Below are 24,537 nucleotides of genomic sequence, written 5' to 3' on the forward strand. Positions count from 1 at the left end.
ACTCGTCTTGAGTCGGGTCGCTACATTGTGCTAGTGACAATGGAGATCGTGCCGGTGCTTTGGAGGTGGAGATCAAAAGCACAAGATCATGGCCATATCATGTCACTTATAATTTGCATGTGATGTTAATCCTTTTTATGCGCCTTGCTTTGCTTAGGAGGACAGTAGTATTTGAAGGAGACCCCTCACTAAAATTTGAAGATAAAACTGTGCTCGTCGTTTCGAGACACCATGTGATGATCGGGTGTGATAGACTCTACGTTTACATACAACGGGTGCAACACAATTTTGCACATGCGGAACACTCGGGCTAAACTTGACGAGCCTGGGATGTACACACAAGGCATTGAAACACAGGAGACCGAAAGGTCAAACATGAGTCATATAGTAGATATGATCAGCTTGGAGATGTTCACCATTGAAACCACCACATCTCACGTGATGATCGGACTTGGGTTGGTAGATTTCGATCATGTCACACTCGAACAACCTGAGGGATGTTGATTTGAGTGGGAGTTCTTAGGTAATATGATTAACTGAACTCATTATCATGAACAATACTATAAGTTGTCTTTGCAAATCATGTTGTAGATCAATAGCTAGCGCCGTAGCTCCCCAATATTTACGATGTGTTGCTTGAGAAAACTAAGTTCAAAGATGATAGTAGCAATTATGCGGACTGGGTCCGTAAACTGAGGATTGTCCTCATTGCTGCACAGAAGGCTTGTGTCGTTAATGCACTGCTCGGTGTGCTACCCCCAAGCGTCGTATGTGGATGTGGCGAACATCTGACATGTATGTTTTTTATAACTACATGATACTTCAGTGCGTCATACTTTATGGCTTAGAAATGAGGCTCCAAAACGTTTTGAACATGTGGGGACCCTGACATACTAGCCGAGATCACCGTGCTCAGTGATCCCAGAGATCAATGCTCACCGAACACAGATACCGAATAAAAGAATTGTACATCCGAGTACCGATTATTACAACACATGACCGAATGGTCAAGTTGATAAACAGGGCCTAAGGCCAAATCATACTAATACATCTATTAGCGGAAATCATAGGGGCTAAACGGGTGCCCATGCCATCAAGCCTACACCGACAGGCATTCTGACTCGAAAGCGTCCTAGTTCGCAGGGGCGTCTCCGAAGACGTACTCATCTCCAAACTCCGGTCCTTCCATGTCTAGTCAATAATATAACCAGTGGAAAGACAATGAGTACTTTTAAATGTACTCGCAACCAGCCCATGATATGAACAATGAATGTGAAGGATAACAATATCATGTATCTTTGGTGTAACTCATCTTGGTGGAATGATCATGAATATTCATCAAGTTAAAGAATTACTTTTGAAGAACAGGTTACAGATATGAATATATATGTCGAGGGTGGAACCATCCGGGTTCACCCAATATGCCAAGTCACCAACTTGGTTATATCATTACTTTCGTAATAATAGATTTTTATCACCAGTCACACACACGCTTGGTTTATGCGGAAATGACTGGATGTAGTTTAAGCAGGATTACCCAACTGTCCTTGACCATGGACGCGACTATTCGAATAGTTTTACACTCTGCAGAGGTAGTACGCTGGACCCACGAGATCTGGGAAACTTCCGTGTCATCCATGACTCACGGTATATATCATACCCGAGGTAAGTACCCGATCAATGCCTTTCCCCTATCGATACTAGACAAAGAGGTCCACTCGATTGGTACCCAGCCCACATGTTGTACGTCTTACGAGCACGAACACTAGACAGTATCAACCATGTGGGGACCAATGATGTGCCTGGAACTCAAAAAAACGGCATAGTCGTCCTACCTGGCACGACCCCATCACGAGAGTGACCACACATCACTCCCGCTACTAGTAATGTGGCTCTTTGCTAGCACCGACCAGAGTAATCAACATAGCCCCATCCCATAAGGGATAACATGGTCGTACTGGTAAGGTTGGGACGCTTGACACATCATAAATCTAATCCCATTTCCGAAACAATACTCACTCAAAATACCAGGTGCACCACTTCACCAAAAGTGGCCACCTAACTCATCATCACCCTTGGGCATTAGAGGCACCCGACGGGGTTTTCATAAATTCTTGGATTTATGCCAACAACATACTCATGCTATTTACTCTAGCATTACTTGTCAACATGATACTAGCATGATCCACAAAGGGTAGGATCAAGCTCAATGCATGTGCTCCGGAGGAGCCATCGGTAACATCACATCACATGATTTACCAGCACTTATGATCATATGCAGTGGAAATACTTGTTGTTTTATCATGCAATATAACATATGCTCAGTCATGGTCAAAGGGCTGCTTGCCTTGGTCTACTAGGTATCTGAGGTCTTCGAGGTCTTCCGCTCCGATTCCCTCGACACATGGATTTTCTATCGTCGTAAAAAGAATGAATAAGAAATAGCTCAGTGATAAACAAATCACAAAGTTATTTTTAAAATGTTCAATAATCCCGATAAATCTAAGTTGTTATTTTGAAAAATAATTGCCTTTGTTTCTAAAGAAGGAACATTTTTAAAATCATCCAAACAGAAGCAAAGCTATTCAAATTTAGTCCATTTTATTATTGCAAAACAGAATAGTTGTTGAAACATTCATCTCAAGGTCTTATTAAATACTACATATTTTTAGAAGAATAACAGTGGAAAATTATATTTTTACACTCGTTAAATATTTTTATAAAAATCTTAGAAATCAGATTTTAAAAATAAAAGAAAATGGGCTAAGTCCCCAGGCTTGGCTCGGCCTGGAACTGGGCCGGCCCAACGCCAGCCGAGAGCCTGCCGAGGCGCACACACCGTCAGGTTTGAACCTGACGTGCGGGGCCGTGTGGTCAGCGGCTGCGGGCAGCGCGAGGGAGGAGGTTGGGCCACCGACAGGTGGGGCACACCTGTCGGGGTCGTCTCCTACCTCTGGTCAGAGAGGAGGAGGAGCACGCCGGCGAGGCTGCCGACGTCCTCAAGCCCCAACAAGGATAGGAATGGGTTCGACATGACGCCGCCAACATGCTGGTAGACAGAACAGGGATGGAGAGGCAGGGGTTCGCCGGCGATGAGAAGGCCACGACGGAGGAGTTTCAGGAGGTGGTCGAGGAGGTTACTAGGGGCATGGAAATGCTCGGGTGAGTTGGTGGAAAGCTTCCTGGGGTTGAGGGGATCAGTTTGGTGGGTCGGGGGACGCAGGAGCTATCGTGTAGCCAGAGATCGGCCGGAGCTCCGAGGCAGAGGGCCTTGGTCGATCTCGAGCACTGGGGCTCTGCTGGCTTGCTGGGTGGCTAGGGAGGTGCTAGTGGTCGTGGTGAAGCTATCTGAGGGGTGCAGGAGCGAGGGGGAGGGCTATTTATAGGCCCGTGACGGTGAGCCAATTTGGGAGCGCCCGTGACTCACCATGGTGCGCATGGGGGTGCAGGGAGGAGTTGGGGTCGAAAACACGGTCTTAGGACATGGTTTTGGACCACCAAAACCATCTTCAACAGAGGGAGAGAGAGAGAGGAGTCGAGCCTCCGTGACCGCGCAACCTTGGCCGGTTCTGGTGCGTGCGGGCACGTGTCGCAAGAGCTCTAGCGCGGGAAAGGAGGGGCCCTGAGGGTTTCTCGACACAGAGGGGTTGTCGGGCAAGTGGTTGGACACCCCGAGGGAGGCTGGAACTGGCCGAGAGCGTCGCCCCACCTTGGTGGCTTCCTGTAGCGCGCCCATAGCACAGTTTTGGCATGCCACAGCATGCTGCCGTGCTCTGAGGCACTTTGGACGTGTCTAGCATGTCTTGGAACTGGGTGGGAGTGTGGCTAGCCATTTGTGTCTCGTGGGAGCTTCGGCTGGTCAAGGGAGACATCAAATATTAGTGTTGTCAACTTTGAACTAAAGCTTAAATTGGGGTTTTTGGCATTTCCACTTTGAACCAGTGAGGGGCCAGTTGACTGGGGTTAGGCATTGATACTGACCACCTAATCTTTGAGTTTGGAGCAAAGGGTTTGGGTTTAGCTGTGGCTAAGAGGGCTTTCCCCCCTGTCAAAAGGTGCTCGACAGTGGTTTGAGGGGGTTGCACCCCACCACTCGTGTTGCAACTTAACAGGTTTGGGTTTGGTGCTAAAACATGGGGTTTCACCAAGTTTGAGCTCCATTGGACAAGTTTAGCTTTGTAAACTTGAAAACACCACCATTTCACAAGATTTGTTCCTTCCAAAGAGAGTGTGGGAAATTTTAGTCCCACAAATCCCATTTTTGGTGTGGAACCCACATTTGAGGTATTAGGCACTCCTGCAAAGTTTCAGCATCATAGGACAAACTTTGCTATGTAGAGTTGCTTTAACTCCAATCTGGACAGAAGGGGTTTTAGGGTTATTTGGGGTCCTTAATCACCTTCGATCAAGGTGGTTCTTCATGTGTACACCAAATATGGCTTAGGGATACCACTGGAATTTTCTAGGATTTTATTGAGAATATTTCCTTTGGAAATATTTCAAAAGATCAAAACAGACACATATGGTTTTCAGGGTTTTACTCAAATAATATTAATATAAATAGGGGTTAAAAATCTTATGTATGGAAAATATATGTCCTTCTTATCATTTTCAAATTTAATCAGATTTTTCTAAGGCAGAAAAGTATTTTTCCATGCAGGAATACCAATTCTGGCCTCAGAAATGGACATGCAAATAAATTAGGAAAACAATTCTAAAAATAATTATTTTTGGGGTTTTGGGGCACAAAATAAAGCTAAAAACAGATCTCCAACTTTGGGTAAGAACACTCCTTGCCATCAAGGGCATGTAGTGCAACTCAAAGTAGGGTTTGTAACTTAACAAGAAACAAGAATAGGGTTTTTGGAAATAACTCATTATTGAAAATGGGGTTTTTATCATCACATGATCAAAGACACAAGCATACAATGAAAATCATGGCACTCACATCATTAGTTTGAAAAAGTTTTAACAATCTCAGATTTTTACATACAGAGAAAGTGGTAGTAAAAACAAGGTGTGAAAGACCTATCCCCCTTAGAAGAATCTCGTCCCCGAGATTCCTAAGCTAGGTGCTAAAAAGGTACGGAAACTCAGATCGAAGATAGTCTTTACGCTCCCGTGTTGCTTCGGCTTTGGTGTGGTTGCTCCACTGAACCTTGAAATACTTTATGGTGCGGCTTCTGGTGCAACACTCAGCTTCAGCCAGAATGTGGATCGGCTTCTCATGGTAGGTGAGATCCGGCTGAAGGTCAATGGCCAGATGGTCAATGTCCTTGTAAGGATCGGAATAGTTTGGCGCTTGAAGACACTTCCGGAGCTGCGACATGTGAAAGACATTGTGCACACCCGAAAGTTCCGGAGGTAGTTCTAACTGATAAGCAACTTCTCCACGCCTTGGCGTGATCTTAAAAGGACCAATGAACCTTGGGGCGAGTTTCCCTTTAAAATGGAAACACTTGGTTCCCTTGAGAGGTGTGACACGGAGGTACACCTGGTCTCCGGGAATGAACTCCACACTCGTGCGGCGAGAATCCGCATAGCTCTTTTGTCGCGACTTAGCCGCCTTCAGGTTTTCTTGGACAAGTTGCACCTTCTCTTCAGCCTTGTGCAAAACTTCAGGCCCGAAAATCAGCCCTTCACCGGTGTCGGACCAGTTGAGCGGGGTGCGGCACTTTCGTCTGTACATCACTTCGAATGGGGCCATTTGGAGACTGGACTGGTAGCTGTTGTTATATGAAAACTCAGTGAATGGCAGATAGTCTTCCCATTTGGCATGTGCCAAGACGCAAGCGCAGAGTATATCTTCGAGTGTCTGGTTCACTCTTTCCGTTTGTCCTCCCGTTTGCAGGTGGAAAGCGGTGCTGAAAGAGAGCTTGGTTCCGAAGGCTTCTTGAAACTTCTTCCAAAACCTTGAGGTGAAAAGCATGCCTCGGTCAAATACAATCTCCTTGGGAACTCCGTGAAGGCTTACAATATGCTCAATATAGAGACTTGACAACTTGTTCCCATCATAAGGTGTGTTGACTGGAATGAAATGGGCCACCTTGGTCAGATGGTCGAGAATGACCCATATAGAGTCATGTCCTCTGCTTGACCTCGGTAGGCCGGTAATAAAATCCATCCAATCTTGTCCCACTTCCATTCTGGCACTCTGAGAGGTTGCAACAATCCAGTAGGTCGTTGATGCTTAGCCTTGACTCGCTGGCATACGTCGCACTTTGCAACATAAGATGCTATTTCCCTCTTCATCCCGTGCCACTAGAGTCTTTCTCGGAGATCTTGGTACATCTTGGTACCACCGGCGTGAATAGAGTAGGGTGTGTCATGCAATTCCTGTAGGATCAAGTCCTTGAGTTCAGCCTTGTTGGGTACTCACATACGCTTCCCAAACCACACTACTCCTTGTTCATCCACGGAGAATCCTGGGGCCTTGCCTTCTTGAATCTTCTTCTTGATGCCTTAAATGCTCTTGTGGCCTTTCTGGGCTTCCTTGATATCATCCTCCAGTGTTGGTTTGACTTCGAGGTTAGCCAGGAATCCTAGTTCTACTAGCTCCAAACCGAAGTTTTGCAATTCCTCATACAAGGCAGGTTGCCTTTCCTTGAGCATGACGTTCAAGGTGCTGGTCTTCCGGCTTAAGGCATCAGCCACTACATTGGCCTTACCGGGGTGATTTTGAATGCTGAGATCGTAGTCCTTAATTAACTCCAACCATCTTCGTTGCCTCATATTCAATTCCCTCTGGGTGAAGATATACTTTAGACTTATGTGGTCAGTGTATATTTCACATCGTTTCCCCAGAAGATAATGTCGCCATGTCTTCAGGGCATGCACTACTGCTGCCAACTCGAGATCATGGGTGGAATAGTTCTCCTCATGCGGGCGCAGTTTTCGTGAAAGATATGCCACAACTCTGTCGTCCTGCATTAGAACCCCACCAAGCCCGGTTCTAGAGGCATCACAGTATATCACAAACTCCTTGCTGATATCTGGAGTGGCCAATACCGGGGCGGTGGTTAGTCTCTTCTTCAATTCTTGGAAGCTTGCTTAACACTCCGGCGTCCATTCGAACTTCTTGCCTTTCTTCAAGAGCTGAGTCATAGGTCGAGCGATGCGGGGGAATCTTTCTACAAACTTGCGGTAATGTCCCGTGAGTCCGAGGAAGCTCCTGACTTCCTTCACATTGATTGTTGACTCCCAGTTGGTTACCGTAGTAATTTTGGAGGGAACAACTGCCAATCCACTTGCTGTCATGGTATGACCCAAGAATCCAACTTCGTTCAGCCAAAATTGGCACTTGCTGAACTTGGCATAAAGTTGGTGCTCTCGAAGCTTCTCCAACACTAACCTCAAGTATTGCTCATGCTCTTCTTCGGACTTGGAAAATATTAATATGTCATTGATGAATACGATGACAAACTTGTCCAGGTATGCCACGAAGACCTTGTTCATGAGGTACAGGAAGTAAGCTGGGGCATTAGTCAGTCCGAAAGACATGACGGTGCATTCGTACAGACCGTACCGGGTCACGAATGCAGTCTTGGGTATGTCTTCGGGTCGGATCTTCAATTGGTAATACCCAGATTAGAGATCGATCTTGGAGAATACCTTAGCTCCATTTAGCTGATCAAACAAGTCTTCAGTCTTGGGGAGTGGGTACTTGTTCTTGATCGTGACCTCATTGAGAGAATGGTAATCGACGCAGAGTTTGATGGTTCCATCCTTCTTGGACACGAAGAGAACATGTGATCCCCAAGGTGACGCACTCGGACCAATAAACCATTTACTAAGTTGCCATCCATTTGCTTCTTCAACTCCGCTAGCTCTTCGGATACCATCCTGTAAGGCTTCTTATAGAGAGGCCTCGATCCGGGCATGAGCTCCATGATGAACTCGATGTCTCGGTCAGGAGGCATCCCTGTTAGCTCATCAGGAAAGACGTTCGGGTACTCACGTACCATTGGCACTCGATCGAGTTCTACCTCAGATAGGTTGTTAACCCGTGGTACTCGAGCGGATACTGGCTCAGAGAAATACTTGACTTTGACCCCTTGGTCGCTTGTCATGGTAATGGCTGTGTTGGCACAGTCCAAGATGCTTTGATGCTTGGCCAACCAATCCATGCCGAGAATTACTTCTAGGCCTTGCGACTTAAGCACAATGAGATCCGCTGAGAAGATCGTCCCATTGATAACTATCCCGACCTTCCTACATCCTAGGTTGGTCCTCAATACTGCTGCCAGGTTTGAATTGCCATATGCCCGTGAATCATGGTAGGTTTTAAACCACATTTTTCGTAAATCTTTGTGTAACAAAAGAATGCGAAGCACCACAATCGAACAATACTGTTGCTGGGGTAGAGTTGACGAGGAATGTACCAAGAATGCAGTCTGGGTCTTCCTGTGCCTCTTCTGCAGAAATATGATTAATCCACCTCTTGTTGTCATACTGCTAATTGCAGGGAGCCTGTTCCTGCCTGGTGCTCCTTGGCCTGGATTTGGTGCATTGGGGCGCGGTGCATCGGGCTTCTTATTAGGACACTGCCTGGAATAGTGCCCTGTTTGTCCACATCCACAACAGGTAACTTGTGCTGGATGATTGGTCTTGACTCCACTATTGTTCGGCAGGTTGATTGTCGGCTTGGTTTTGACTTGCTGCTGAGGATCGTAATTCTAGCGGAATGTTGGATACTCGTACTGCTGCTGCTGATAGTTGGGTCTTGCTGGAGCTGACTGCCATGGGCGTGGCTTCGGGTTACTCGGTCCTCCACTACCCATTAGCTTGCGCTTACGGGTGTCGCCCATAGCACGACGCTTGTCTTCCAACATAATTTCCTTATTAACCAGATCGCTAAAGGCCCGGCATTCACAAACAACCAACAGATACTAGAGTGATTGTTGTAGTCCTTCCATAAAGCGTTCCATTTGGCGGCCTCAGTGTTGACATCTTCAGGTGCGTATCTTGACAGGAGGTTGAACTTCTGCAAATACTCCTTAATGGATCCACTGCCTTGCCTTAAGGCTCAGAATTCCCGCTTCTTAATGGTCATCATTCCAGGAGGAATGTGAGCAGTGCGGAATCCATCCTTGAACACAGCCCAAGTGATGACTTTCCCTGCTCGCATGATCTGAAATCCACCCCACCAAGCTCTGGTTGTGCCACCGAGACAGTGAGAAGCATACAGGACCTTCTCATGATCATCAGTGCATTTAGCCAGCGCGAGGAGGTCTTCGATAGTACGGATCCAGTCATCGGCATCCAAGGGTTCAGTCGTCTCTATGGATATGGGTGGCGTAGTTTGCATGAACTCATAGAGAGTAGAGTGTCCATTGCCATTCCCACGCTGGTTAAATGCATTGATGATCATTGCCATTCCCAAGGGTTCAGCCGTCTCTATGAATATGGGTGCCGTAGTTTGCATGAACTCAGAGAGAGTAGAGCGTCCGTTGCCATTCCGATTCTACGGCGGGTTGTTCACCAAGGTTTGAGCCAGCTGCTGAATAGCGGCATTTTTGGCTTGACGTTCCTCTTGAAGAGCTTGAAGGAACTCAGCCATAGTCAAGCTTTCATGAGGCGGCGGTGGCGGTGGAACATCGTCTTGCTGCTCGTGGTGATCTCCAGCTTGAGCTTCCCCTCCGGTTCCCTGCTGCTGGCCGGAAGAGGTAGAGCCGGGGTTGCCGAAGGTGCTATTGCGAGTAGCATTCACCATCCTGTCAGGGGAGTAGACAGGTCCATTTGCCACACTGGCGGAATCATAAGGGTTGATGCTCTAGTAAAGAGGGGGTCTGGTGCTGTGCTAGTACGAAATTTGTAAACCAAAGGTTTTTGAAAGAGCTAACGCATTAGATTGAAACAGGCGATGTAGTCGCTCACAAGCTGCCTAAGGAAGAATGCGAGTTGCATCCAACATGCTTACCCAACACTCGTGGTTCACAGAACCAATACATGAACTCCTATGCTCGCTGAGTACTCCTAATTGCCTATGCTACTAATGCTAAGCGGCAGACTACGTGGTCTCATAGGCGGGTTCTACGGGATCTTCGTCTTCATCTTCATCTCCATATTCATCAGTGCTTCCCTTCTTTGAAGGGGTAGGAGAAGGAAGTGGACCATCACGGTGTCTCTTGGTTGGCGAGGTAGCGAAGAGTTCGGTGTACTCTTCTGCACTCAGGCGACGACTCTGAAGAGGAGTGGCCTGAAGTGGTGGTATTCCTCCTCGAAAAGAGAAACCAGGTGGTCCTTCGGGTGCTCCTTGATGACCCACAATTGTAAGGGATCTATCGTAGTCCTTTCGATAAGTAAGAGTGTCAAACCCAACAAGGAGCAGAAAGATCTGACAAGTGGTTTTCAGCAAGGTATTCTCTGCAAGCACTGAAATTATCGATAACAGATAGTTGTGTGGTAAGATGATTCATAGAAATTAACAAGTAGCAAAAGTAATAACGGTGCAGCAAAGTTTCCGAATCCCTTTTGCAGCATGGGACAAGCCTGGACAAACTCTTATAGGAGGTAAAGCGCTCTCAAGGACACATGGAAAATGGTGTCAAGCTAGTTTTCATCATGTTCATATGATTCGCGTTCACTACTTTGATAGTTTGATATGTGGGTGGACCGGTGCTTGGGTGCTGCCCTTACTTGGACAAACCTCCCACTTATGATTAACCCCTCTCGCAAGCATCCGCAACTATGAAAGAATAATTAAGACAAAGTCTAACCATAGCATTAAACAAGTGGATCCAAATCAGCCCCTTACGAAGCAACGCATAAACTAGGGTTTAAGCTTCTGTCACTCTAGCAACCCATCATCTACTTACTACTTCCCAATGCCTTCCTCTAGGCCCAAATAATGGTGAAGTGTTATGTAGTCGACGTTCACATAACACCACTAGAGGAAAAACAACATACAATGCATCAAAATATCGAACGAATACCAAATTCACATGACTACTTATAGCATGACTTATCCCATGTCCTCGGGAACAAAAGTGACTACTCACAAAGCATAGTAATATTCATGACCAGAGAGGTATTGAATAGCATCAAGGATCTGAGCATATAATCTTCCACCAAGTAATCCAACTAGCATCAACTACAAAGAGTAAGTAACACTACTAGCAACCTTACAAGTACCAATCGGAGTCGCGAGATGGAGATTGGTTACAAGAGATGAACTACGGTTTGGAGATGAGATGGTGCTGATGAAGATGTTGATGGTGATGAGTCCCCTCCGATGAGAGGAGTGTTGGTGATGACGATGGCAACGATTTCCCCTGCGGGAGGGAAGTTTGCCCGGTAGGACGACCCTGCCGAAACTCTAGATTGGTTCTGCTCAAGTTCCGCCTCATGGCGGCGGCGATTCCTCCCTAAATCCTCCTATTGATTTTTTATGGAACTAAACCCTCCTTATAGAAAAAGAGGGGGGCCAGAGGGCAAACAGGGAGCCAACAAGCCCCCTAGGCGCGACGAGGGGGGTAGGACGCGCCTAGCAGGCTTGTGGCCCCCTACTGTCTCCCCTCGGGTACTTCTTCGGTCCAGTATTTTTTATAAATTCCAAAATAAATCCTTGTTTATTCTCACAGCTTTTGGAGTTGCGCAGAATAGGTATCTCAAACTTGCTCCTTTTTTAGGCCAGAATTCCAGCTGCCGGCATTCTGCCTCTTCATGTAAACCTTCCAAAATAAGAGAGAAAAAGCATAAGTATTGTACCGTGAAGTGTAATAAAAGCCCATACAGCGATAAATATCAACATGAAAGCATGATGCAAAATGGACGTATCAACTCCCCCAAGCTTAGACCTCGCTTGTCCTCAAGCGAAAGCCGAGATCAATAAATATGCCCACATGTTTAGAGAGAGAGGTGTCAACAAAACAAGATATAGACATGCAGGCATCATGATCATACTTAGAACAGCAATACCATCATATAATCTATTATGCTAAAGTTATAATTCCTTCACAAAGTAAAGTATGGATCAAGAACCTTACTGAGAATTAACAACCAATAGCCTTTAGTCATTGAAGCAATTGCAATTAATCATAACATCGGAAAGAGTCAAGTAAGAGCTTGTAAAGAAAATCCACATACTCAATCATCCTTTCATCTTCTACAATTGTTACAACTCACGTGGTACTCATGAGATCAAAGTTTCAGTCGGACACACAGAAAGATAGGGGCTTATAGTTTCGCCTCCAAACTATTTACCTCAAGGGTAATGTCAACAATAATAATTCATGAATACTTACTTCCAAGTTGACATATGAATATAGATCTTTCCTTAGCATATGACATTAGCCAAGAAAAAGGCAAAATAAGGAATTAGTGTAGATCACCATGACTTTTTCAAGGCAAAAAGTAAAGGTACAAGATATGCCCTTCGTAGAGGGAAACAGAGGTTGTTATGCACTTTTGAGGTTTGGATGTGTGTCCTCTTAGTGTGAAGGAACGTCACTTTATATTGCCTCCTGTGATAAAGAACTTTATTATGCAGTCCGTCGCTTTTATGTCTTCCTCATCACAGTTTAGTACAAAGCCTATTTTCCACACACTAATAGATCATACATAATTAGGGAGCAATTTTTATTGCTTGCACCGATAACAACTTACTTGAGGGATCTTATTCAATCCATAGATAGGTATGGTGGACTCTCAAGGCAAAATTGGGTTGAAGGTTTATGGATGCACAAGTAGTATCTCTACTTGGTGCGGGAGTTTTGGCTGATATGGGGTGGAAGCAATCGTAACATCCTAAGGGATCTCTAGTCATATAATCATTGTTCAGAACCAAGCAAGCATAATTCATTATGTTATCTTCCTTGTCCAACATCTACTTCTAAGCATGTTATTATTTAATGAGTGTTCACAATCATAGATGGTGTCAAAGATGATATATTTATATGTGAACCTCTCCTTCTTTATCACTTCCTATTAATTGCAACAATGACCAAGGTCTACGTTTGTCTACCCTCAACAAGTTTCAATCAACATTCTTTTTATATGTGAAGCCATCACTTTCCATAAGATCATTACATGATCTTTCATGCTTTTGTTCTTTTATCATTCTTTTCTTTCAGATCATGGCATGAAGCAAGGCCCTTAACTAAGACACTCTTTATTATATGGCTCACGAGCTCGAATACATCGGGGGTGACACAAAGCAAAACTCAAGCCTAAAACACTAAGAACTTTATTCTACTAGAGAAAGATAAAACCAAAAAGGATCGAACTAAGAAAAGGTAAAGGCAAAAGATGTATTGGTGATACGATACCGGGGCAACTCCCCCAAGCTTGGCACAAGCCAAGGGGATTGCCCATACCCATGCTTAGTTGTCTTCCTTCGATGGTGATGGTGGTGGAGTTGTTGCAACATGGGTTTGATCCTCTGTCTTCCAAGGCATAGGTGCTCCATCATGGAAGGATGACCGAGTCTCCAGAATCCTCAAATCTGTAGCCAACCGTATTGATTTAAATCTATACTCATACTCACAATTTTGGTTCGGCAGGTCAGAGATCTGGGCTTGGAGGTGATCAATTATGTCATAGAGCTTGGAGAGGTGCTTCCCGATTTCATTGGCATCGATCTTGTGCTTGTTGGTGAACTCCGTGATCATCATGTGGTTGCCGTTGAGTCCATGCTCCACCATCCCTTGGAACTTGAAGACTTGTTGCTCCATTGCTTCGAGCCTCGCCTCCACGCTTTCGATCTTCTTGGGCCCCTCAACATCACGGATGTGCAGCATCCCCTCACGCATCTCGATAGATTGAGGGTGTTGCAGTACTCCCGCGAGGTAGGGATTGATGACCTCTCGAAGATCCCGTCCTTCAGAGCTTTTGGGGACGCCATAGCGATCTAGATCTGCAGCAGAAACAGGCTCGAAACGAAAATAGAGGAAATTTGCGTGATATGAGGGTCAGACCTTTCGGGAGAATATATAATGTTTTTTTGCTGACGAGAAGGAGTACTTCGCAAGAAAACGGAGTCCAGGAGGCACACGAGGTGGTCACAAGCCCCCGAGGTGCGGCCAAGGGATGGCCCGCGCCTGGCAGGCTTGTCAGCTCCTCGTGCGCTTTCCGGACTACTTTAAATTTTTCTATTTTTCCAAAAAATCGAAAACAGAGAAAATTCCTACTAGAAAAGTTTTGGAGTCAGTTTACTTACCGAATCACATACCTCTTCGTTTTCGGAGTCTGAAACAGGCTGATAAATATCCCTTACGTACTCCTGCGGAGTTATGGGATTGATAATATTCCTTTCAACATTTATGGGAGTACCTGAGATATAATGCTTGATTCTCTGCCCATTTTCCACCCTCGGAAAATTACCTTCCGTGTTGTTGATCTTGATGGCACCGGAACGATATACTTCCTCAACAATGTAAGGATCTTCCCATGTAGAGAGAAGCTTGCCTGCAAAAAATCTTAAACGAGAATTATATAGCAAGACATAATCACCTACATTGAACTCAGGTTTCTGTATCCTTTTATCATGCCACCTCTTAACCTTTTCTTTGAACAACTTGGCATTTTCATATGCCTGAGCTCTCCATTCATCAAGCGAGCTAATATCAAATAACCTCTTCTCACTAGCAAGTTGGAAATCAAAGTTGAGCTCTTTGATTGCCCAATAAGCCTTATGCTCTAGCTCAAGAGGTAAATGACATGCTTTGTCGTAAACTATTTTGTACGGAGACATGCCCATGGGGTTCTTATAAGCAGTTCTATAAGCGCACAGTGCATCATCGAGCTTCTTAGAGCAATTCTTTCTAGACCTATTGACAGTCTTTTGCAGAATTAGTGTAATCTCTCTATTACTTAGCTCTACTTGACCACTGGACGGAGGATGATAGGGAGATGCAACTCTATGGTTGACATCATACTTAGCAAACGTTTTACGGAAAGCACCATGAATGAAATGTGAACCACCATCAGTCAGAAGATATCTAGGGACTCCAAATCTAGGGAAAATAACTTCTTTAAGCATCCTGATAGAGGTGTTGTAATCAACACTACTAGTTGGGATACCTTCTACCCACTTAGTAACGTAATCAACAGCCACTAGGATATGAGTATACCCATTGGATTTTGGAAAAGGTCCCATATAATCAAAACCACAAACATCAAATGGTTCAATGACAAGTGAATAATTCATAGGCATTTCCTGAAGTTTACGGATATTACCTATTCTTTAACATTCGTCACAAGACAAGAAAAACTTACGGGCATCCTTGAAGAGAGTGGGCCAATAGAAACCTGATTGCAATACCTTGTGTGCAGCTATCTCCCGCATGGTGTCCTCCGTAAGCCTCGGAGTGACACTTCTGTAGGATCTGTCCCTGTTCATGTTCAGGTACACAACGTCTAATAACACCATCTACTCCTTCCTTATAAAGGTGAGGATCATCCCAAAAGTAATGTCTCAAATCAAAGAAGAATTTCTTCTTTTTGCTGGTATGTGAAACTAGGTGGTATATTTTTGGCAACGATATAATTTGCATAATCAGCATACCACGGTGTACTACGTGAAGTAGTGATGACATTCAGTTGCTCATCAGGAAAGCTATCATTAATAGGTTGTGGGTCTCCAACCTAGACAAGTTATCTGGTACAGGGTTCTCAGCACCCTTCCTGTCGGCAACATGGAAATCAAATTCTTGTAGCAAGAGAACCCATCTGATAAGTGTAGGTTTAGCGTCTTTCTTTTCCATGAGGTACTTAATAGCAGCGTGATCAGTGTGAATAGTGACTTTGGAAACAACGATGTAAGATCTGAACTTTTCACATGCAAACACGACTGCTAAAAATTCCTTTTTAGTAGTAGCATAGTTCCTTTGGGCACTGTCTAGAGTTTTACTAGCATAATGAATACATTCAACTTCTTATCAACTCTTTGTCCTAGGACAGCACCAACAGCATAATCACTAGCATCACACATGATTTCAAAAGGTAAGCTCCAATCAGGTGGTTGAACAATAGGTGCAGTTATCAAGGCCTTCTTACGTATTTCGAAGGCTTCCTTACAATCATCATCAAAAACAAAAGGAATATCCTTTTGCAAGAGATTGGTAAGAGGCCTAGAAATCTTAGAGAAGTCTTTAATGAACCTTCTATAGAGACCAGCATGACCAAGGAAACTTCTTATACCTTTGATATCTGTGGGGCATGACATTTTCTCGATTGCATCAACCTTAGCCTTATCAACTTCAATACCTCTTTCAGAAATTTTATGTCCTAAGACGATGCCTTCATTAACCATAAAGTGGCACTTCTCCCAATTCAAGACAAGGTTGGTATCTTTATATCTCTTCAAGACTCGATCAAGGTTGCTGAGGCAATCATCAAAAGAAGACCCGTAAACGGAGAAATCATCCATGAAAACCTCAACAATCTTTTCACAAAAGTCAGAGAATATAGCCATCATACATCTTTGAAATGTAGCACGTGCATTACATAAGCCAAAAGGCATACGTCTCTAAGAAAAGGTACCGAAAGGGCAGGTGAAAGTGGTTTTCTCCTGATTAGGTTGTGCAACAGGTATTTGGGAGAAACCAGAATAACCATCTAGAAACCAGAAGTGTGTGTGTTTAGACAGTCTTTCTAGCATTTGGTCGATAAAAGGCAAAGGTAATGATCTTTACTAGTGGCCTTATTCAATTTCCTAAAATCGATCACCATCCTATAGCCAGTAATAATCCTCTATGGGATCAATTCATCCTTATCATTAGGGACAACGGTAATACCTCCCTTCTTAGGGACGCAATGCACCGGACTTACCCAATCACTATCAGCAACATGATAGATGATACCTGCTTTCTAGGAGCTTTAGTATTTCTTTCCTTACTACCTCTTTCATCTTAGCATTTAATCTCCGTTGATGAGCAGCAACTGGTTTGGAATCAGGATCGGTTTTAATCTTGTGCTGGCATAGAGTGGGACTAATGCCCTTAAGATCATCAAGAGTATATCCAATACAGCACGGTGCTTCCTCAGAGTTTTCAATAATTTCTTTTCTTCATGCTCGGAGAGGCTAGCACTAATAATAACAGGATATATATCTTTTTCATCGAGATAAGCATACTTAAGAGTATCAGGCAACTGTTTAAGCTCGAACACAGGATCATCCTTTGGTGGGGGTGGTTCTCCAAGCAGTTCAACAGGCAAATTATTCTAAAGGATAGGATATTGTTCAAAGATAACTCTATCTATCTCATCCCTTTCATCCATATGCATATCATATTCATGCTCAAGCAGGTATTGCTCTAAAGGATTAGTAGGAGGCACGGCAATAGAAGCTAGGGCAATAATTTCATCCTTACTAGGCAACTCTTTTTCATGAGGTTGTCTACCAAACTTGGAGAAATTGAACTCATGTGACACACCTTCAAAGCCAACAGTGACAGTTTGCTTATCACAGTCAATATGAGCATTGACAGTATTGAGGAAAGGTCTGCCAAATATTATGGGACAAAAGCTACCTTGTGTGGTAGAAAGAACGAGAAAATCAGCAGGATACTTCGTTTTACCACACAAGACTTCAACATCTCTAACAATTTCCAAAGGGCAGATAGTATCTCTATTGGCAAGTTGAATAGTGACATCAGTAGGTTCCATCTCAACAGGTGCAATCTCGTCTTTAATTTCATCATATAAGGATTGAGGTATTGCACTAAAACTAGCACCCACGTCACATAAACCATGATACCAATGGTCTCCTATCTTAACAGAAACAACAGGCGTGCCAAGAACAAGCCTATGTTTGTCTCTACCATGTGGTTTAGCAATTCTAGCAACATCTTCATAGAAGTGAATATCATGGCCATCAACATTGTCGGACAGGAGATCTTTGATAATAGCAATGGTAGGTTAAACTCTAATTTTCTCAGGGGGTGTAGGTGTTCTAATGTAGCCCCTACGTATCACAGTTGAAACTTTAGAATGATCCTTTATCCTTACAGGGTAAGGTGGTTTCTCAATGTAAGCACTAGGAACAATAGGATCATTATAGGCAATGACTTTCTCTTCAACTCGATTGGGTTTAACTACATTGACTCCTAAGGGAGGATGATATTTAAACCACTTCTCTTTAGGGATATCAATATGAGCAGCAAATGATTCACACAATAAAGCTACTATCTCAGAGTCAAGTCAATATTTAGCACTAAAATCACAAAAAAAGTATTTGTTTCAACAAAGGATTTAACGCAATAAAACTTGAAATTCATACCTGACTCCTTACCTTCGTCAAACTCCCAATCTTCAGAGTTGCATTTAATTCTTTCCAATAAATTCCATCCGAAGTCAATATCTCTCTTCATAAAATAACTGGTACAAGAAGTGGGATGAATATAACATTCATTTAAGCCTCCCCCAAGCTTGAGCTATGCTTTCTCTGTCACGAGGCCAAAAATTATAAATATAATTCCGATCACGATGTACTAGATGCATAGGATAAAACTTTTGATGAAATTCCAATTTCAACCGGTTGTAGTTCCATGATCCAGTATCATCACATAGCCTATACCATGTCAATGCTTCATCCCTCAAAGATAAGGGAAAGACCTTCTTCTTGACCTCATCCTCGGGCAAACCTGCAAGCTTAAATAAACCACATACTTCATCTACATAAATTATATGCAAGTCGGGATGTGATGTTCCATCTCCTGTAAAAGGATTAGCCAGCAGTTTCTCAAGCATACTCGAAGGAAATTCATAGCAAATATTTTCAGTAGGTGCAGCAGGTTGAGGAGCAACTCATTGTGCTTCCATTTGAGATGAAGATACCCCGAACAAGCTCCTCAAATATTTAGTTTCCATAGTGACAAGTGACAATAAATTTCAGCACACTATATAAATGTTTCCTTACAAAATTCCACTTGCCAAAGGCGCTTCACTCCCTGGCAACGACGCCAGAAAAGAGTCTTGATTACCCACAAGTGTAGGGGATCAATAAGTAAGAGTGTTGAACTCAACGAGGAGCAGAAGGATCTGACAAGTGGTTTTCAGCAAGGTATTCTCTGCAAGCACTGAAATTATCGGTAACAGATAGTTGTGTGGTAAGATGATTCGTAGCAAGTAGCAAGTAGCAAAAGTAACAATGGTGCAGCAAAGTGGCCCAATCCCTTTTGTAGCAAGGGACAAGCCTGGACAAACTCTTATAGGAGGTGAAGCGCTCCCGAGGACACATGTGAATTTCTGTCAAGCTAGTTTTCATCATGTTCATATGATTCACGTACGCTACTTTGATAGCTTGATATGTGGGTGGACCGGTGCTTGGGTGCTGCCCTTATGATTACCCCTATGATTAACCTCTCTCGCAATCATCCTCAACTACGAAAGAAGAATTAAGACAAAGGCTAACCATAACATTAAACTAGTGGATCCAAATGAACCCCTTACGAAGCAATGCATAAACTAGGGCTTAAGCTTCTGTCACTCTAGCAACCCAGCATCTACTTACTACTTCCCAATGCCTTCCTCTAGGCCCAAATAATGGTGAAGTGTTATGTAGTCGACATTCACATAACACCACTAGAGGAAAAAGACCATACAACACATCAGAATATTGAACGAATACCAAATTCACTGACTACTTATAGCATGACTTATCCCATGTCCTCAGGAACAAAAGTGACTACTCACAAATCATAGTAATATTCATGACCAGAGAGGTATTCAATAGCATCAAGGTTCTGAACATATAATATTCCACCAAGTAATCTCGCCACTCCGATTGGTTACAAGAGATGAACTAGGGTTTGGATATGAGATAGTGCTGATGAAGATGTTGATGGTGATGAGTCCCCTCCGATGAGAGGAGTGTTGGTGATGACGATGGCGACGATTTCCCCCTTCGGGAGGGAAATTTCCCCGGCAGGACGACCCTGACGGAGCTCTAGATTGGTTATGCTCAAGTTCCGCCTCGTGGCTGTGGCGATTCCTCCCGAAAGCCTCCTCTTGATTTTTTCTAGAACTAAACCCTCCTTATAGAAAAAGAGGGGGGCCAGAGGGCCAACAGGGAGCCTATAAGCCCCCTAGGCGCGCCCAGGGGGGTAGGCCGCACCTAGCAGGCTTGTGGCCTCCTGCTGGCTCCCCTCTGGTACTTCTTCGGCCCTTTATTTTTTATAAATTCCAAAATAAGTCCTCGTTGATTTTCACGGCTTTTGGAGTTGCGCAGAATAGGTATCTCAAACTTGCTCCTTTTTCAGGCTAGAATTCCAGCTGCCGGCATTCTCCCTCTTCATGTAAACCTTGCAAAATAAGAGAGAAAAGGCATAAGTATTGTACCGTGAAGTGTAATAACAGCCCATAAAGCGAAAATATCAACATGAAAGCATGATGCAAAATGGACGTATCACTCCTTCCTTCTTCACCTTGCGGTTCTTCATCTTCTCCATGCGAAGCAGATCTTTAACTTGGTGCAGCTCTTGGCGAATCTTAGTTGACTCTTTGATCAAAAAGTGCGTCAAAGTGTCGGCGGAGAGACTGAAGTAGGTTCGAAACCTCAGTGGCGTACCGTCCTCGGATGATGGGTTGAGTGTCCAACTCCCGTCTATCTCGTCTTTAATGAAGGCTAGGTGATGAGTAGCTGGCTCGTCAGCCATCTCGGGAAGGATGTCCCAGAGTCGCACGAGCGCCTCTCATGCTGCGGTCTCCACTGCCAACATCAGATCTTCCATCTGTGGCCCTTCAAAGAACCAACTAGATGGGGAGTCATTATCCTTCACTATCACGTCCACGTGATATTCCTTAGTGTCGGCATTGACCCAGTGCTCGTGGTAGAGGAAGATGGGCGTGCGGCGTACTTGGCACTTCTTGAGGCTATCACTCAAAAGTAGAGGAAAGTCAGTCTCCAGAAGCATCTCAGGTATGGAGGCCATCTACAAGACATAGAGGAGAGGGGTTAGAATGTTTTTAGTGGGTGCAGAATCTCAGGTTAAGGTTTATGTGCACTAGTCGTCTTTGCTATCGTCCATGCTAACTAAGGCTTCCTATAGTCAGGATGGCTCTCATACCAGCTCTGTGGGGACCCCGACGTACGAGTCGATATCGCCATGCTCAATGATCCCAAAGATCAATGCTCACTGAACACTACAAGAAAAATGCTCAATTATGACCCCAAAAATGACGGTGGTTTAATTGGTCATTGATCCATGACCAAAATTCTAAAATTGTTCATGGCAAGTCTAAGAGGGTCCAAAGCCCATAATGTTATGACGTTTTGCATCCATTAGGTCATGATACTATTGCACAAATTGGTCATTAAGTGCTACCGATTGAAAAAAAGAAGAGAAAAAGTGATAGAGGTGTGTTGTTTGAGGGGAGTGTTCTGGAGCGTTGGATAGAGTTGGAGTGGATGGCCAGGATCTGTTTCTAGGGAGGGATCCTTGGCCTCGCATGTGATAGGCTCGCTGGTAATGCCCACGTCGACGCCCCATCCCTAGCCCCCAGTTCCCCTATTCCCCTTTCTCGATCTCCCTCTCCCTCGTATGCTGCCGCCACCACCACTCACCGGCGCCATCCCCCACAGCCTTAGTCGCCACCGGCAGCGCGTTCCCCCCACAACGTGTGCCCCACCCCTTCTCCCCTCGCCTTATCCCCACCACAGGCGGCCTCCTCACCTCCTCCTTGAGCAAGATAGAGCAGCCGGCTCAGATCCACATCCATGGTGGCGTGAGCGCCCCCATGTGCAGGTTCAAGCCGTTTGAAGATGGTCCTCGTTGCGGCTCTCACCCTGGTGCCTTCAGGTCTGTAACAAGTGAGATGGTTGGTTAATATAGAAAGGTATCTAGTATATTTGCATATGCTTGTCTTAGACGGTGGAAAGTTCTAACTAGTCTCCTAGGAAATGGTAGAACAGAACTTGTTACTGCATGGAATGGACAATACAACTCTATATACTTCACATAAATCATTCTGCGCCCTTCTAATCTTTTGTTCTTCCATCTGTTAATAAAAATGGGTGAAATAAAAGTTAACCGTTGTTTTCATTGCTGCAGCTTATGATCATCATGGACGATGCTGGATCATTTCTCCTGGCAATGAACCACTCCCCTTGGGAAGGTGTAACCATAGCTGATTTTGTCATGCCTTTTTTCCTTTTCATTGTTGGGGCCGCTCTAGCTTTGGCGTACAAGGAACACACTAACAACAACACCACCATGACATTTACTTTCATTCTGTCAAGCTAACATTGGTGTGACATTCATGACTTGCTGTTTCTTACACCTAATTGCGTCATCTCGTGATGCATGCAGAGAGTGCCGGACAAATTGGATGCGACTCAAAAGGCAACACTTCGTGCACTGAAGCTGTTCTATGTTGGTCTTGTTCTACAAGGTATTAATTAGGATTGTTCCTGAACAGGATGACGGTACATTCGATTCGACATAATGTTTGATGTTTAGTTTCTTGTTCTGCTATGTTGCACAGGTGGATTTTTTCATCGAGTTCGTAGCCTTACTTTTGGGGTTGATATTGCACAAATATGTTTGATGGGTATACCGCAGGTAAGCGGCATATGCAATACATTATTTTGCATCAACAATTCAACTAAATGTGGGATGACTTATGATTTGTGGTGCCTGCTACGTTCACTGTAAGTTCCACTTTCACATTTATTTTTCATGCTAAGAATATATCTAGCAGTATTATAGATGACAGTAGAACTGATGAGCTTAAAAATCGTAACTTATATTAGGTCAAATGCGGTGTAGGAGGTGACTCTGGGCTAGGCTGCAATGCAGTTGGCATGCTTGACCGCAAAATCTTAGGCATCCAGCATCTCTACGGTCGACCGGTTTATGCACGATCCTAGGTTCTAATAAAATCAAGAGCTTGCATAATGCTCATTCGTCACCTTTGTTCAGTCCGTATTAACTCCTCTGTCCTGTGACAGCAATGCAGCATTGATTCACCACAAAATGGGCCACTCCCTCCTGATGCCCCATCATGGTGCCAGGCCCCATTTGATCCTGAAGGGTTTCTCAGGTCAGAAAAACATGAAACCTTCAAAGTTGATCATGAGGATCAGCCGCCGCCGCCAGCGCGTCCCCCCACAACATGATACATTGGTTTGGTTTATGTGTGGTTAGAAAAAGGAAGATGTGTAAGCTATCTTCAATATTTTTTGCCTGCTTGCTTTGTTGGTTTCCTGAAGTTCATTTTTTTAACATTTTATTTTGCATGAGGATTAGGTTTTAAGTCATACCTTTCGCCTTACTAATTACTGTCGTGCATAGGCTGGATGGAACATCGAACACCTCTGGTTCGAGTGTGTCAAGTGGCCACGGGTTGCAGGGGAGGAATTGGAGTAACAAGAACGGCTAGGAGATACAAACGTGTTGCATGACAGGTTGGATGCTTTCTTGAGACCCTCCATGTGATTGTGTTCCAATATGTTCAGGTAAGTAAGCTTTTTATTATAGTTGAATCTGCAATGTGACTCTGTTTTTGTTGACTGGTTCATGTGTAGCCAAATATTCGCATATAATGTTCTTTTGACACTGATGATTCTGGAGGCAATTTTTGCCGAGTGACTATGCTGAAGATGATCCATACCCTATTTCCCACGTTATTTTATGTCTTTTTAGAAAGAAAAGAATATGTTCCTTACAGTCTTCACTCCGTTCCTTTTTAGAAACAACAAGTAATACATAGGCTTACAGTCGTATACAGAGTGTGCATGTATATGTTTTACAGTCTTCAGTCCGTTCATTTCTTTATTCTAGGTAGGTGTATTTTCACTTTGTGTTTCGATATTTTCCGTCTCTGTGTGTACGTAATGCAATTCCCTATTCTCTCTTGGTTTTAGTCTGTCATCTAGTTTCCCCTCAACTCTTTGTGTCTATGTATATAGGGGTTTTCTATTTTAATTCCAGCTATTGTTCATCACATTAGCAAGTTTATTTTCCAATGATATTTGACCTTCTCTCATTTACTTGTTGTTTGAAGTCCATTTTCTCTATCCATGTAAGTAGGTTATTTTTTTCCCTTTTCTCTCTTTGCCTTCTAGTTTACGTGCTACTTTTGATCGCTGTTTTAAGTTTATTTACAACACTATTAAAGATACTTTTTAACAATTTGTTGTTATCTGAATCTCCTTTTTTATAGTCCTATTACTCTGTCCATGTAAGCCAGTATTTTGTGTCCGGTAGTCGGTACGGTTTATTGCCAATATAGTATCAGGTATACAAACATATACTACATGCGTCCACGTAGCTATACTATAGTGCAAACAAGTAGCATCACGCCATCGATATTTTGGTCGATAGGGACCTGTGACCAAAATTTTAGAAAGGTCATGTTTGTTCATTCTTGACGGCCAACTGTTGACGTTGTAAATTTGGTCAAAAAAGGTCAATAAATGACAACAATGACGAATCAGTGACCAATATAGGGAGTCATAATTGACCTTATTTCTTGTAGTGGAACACATATACCGAATAAAAGAGTCCTACATCCGAGTACCGATTATTACAACACATGACCGAATGGTCAAGTTCACAAATAGGGCCTAAGGCCAAATCATACTGATACATCTAT

At 43.9% G+C, this 24,537-nt stretch overlaps 1 pseudogene; it reads left to right on the plus strand.

Annotated features, from left to right (window-relative positions):
- Nucleotides 1–3,067: 3,067 nt before the first annotated feature.
- Nucleotides 3,068–23,531, plus strand: LOC123408651 (annotated as a pseudogene).
- Nucleotides 23,532–24,537: the final 1,006 nt, after the last annotated feature.

The sequence above is a fragment of the Hordeum vulgare genome, chromosome 7H (assembly GCF_904849725.1).
Source record: "Hordeum vulgare subsp. vulgare chromosome 7H, MorexV3_pseudomolecules_assembly, whole genome shotgun sequence".
Classification (NCBI taxonomy): domain Eukaryota; kingdom Viridiplantae; phylum Streptophyta; class Magnoliopsida; order Poales; family Poaceae; genus Hordeum; species Hordeum vulgare.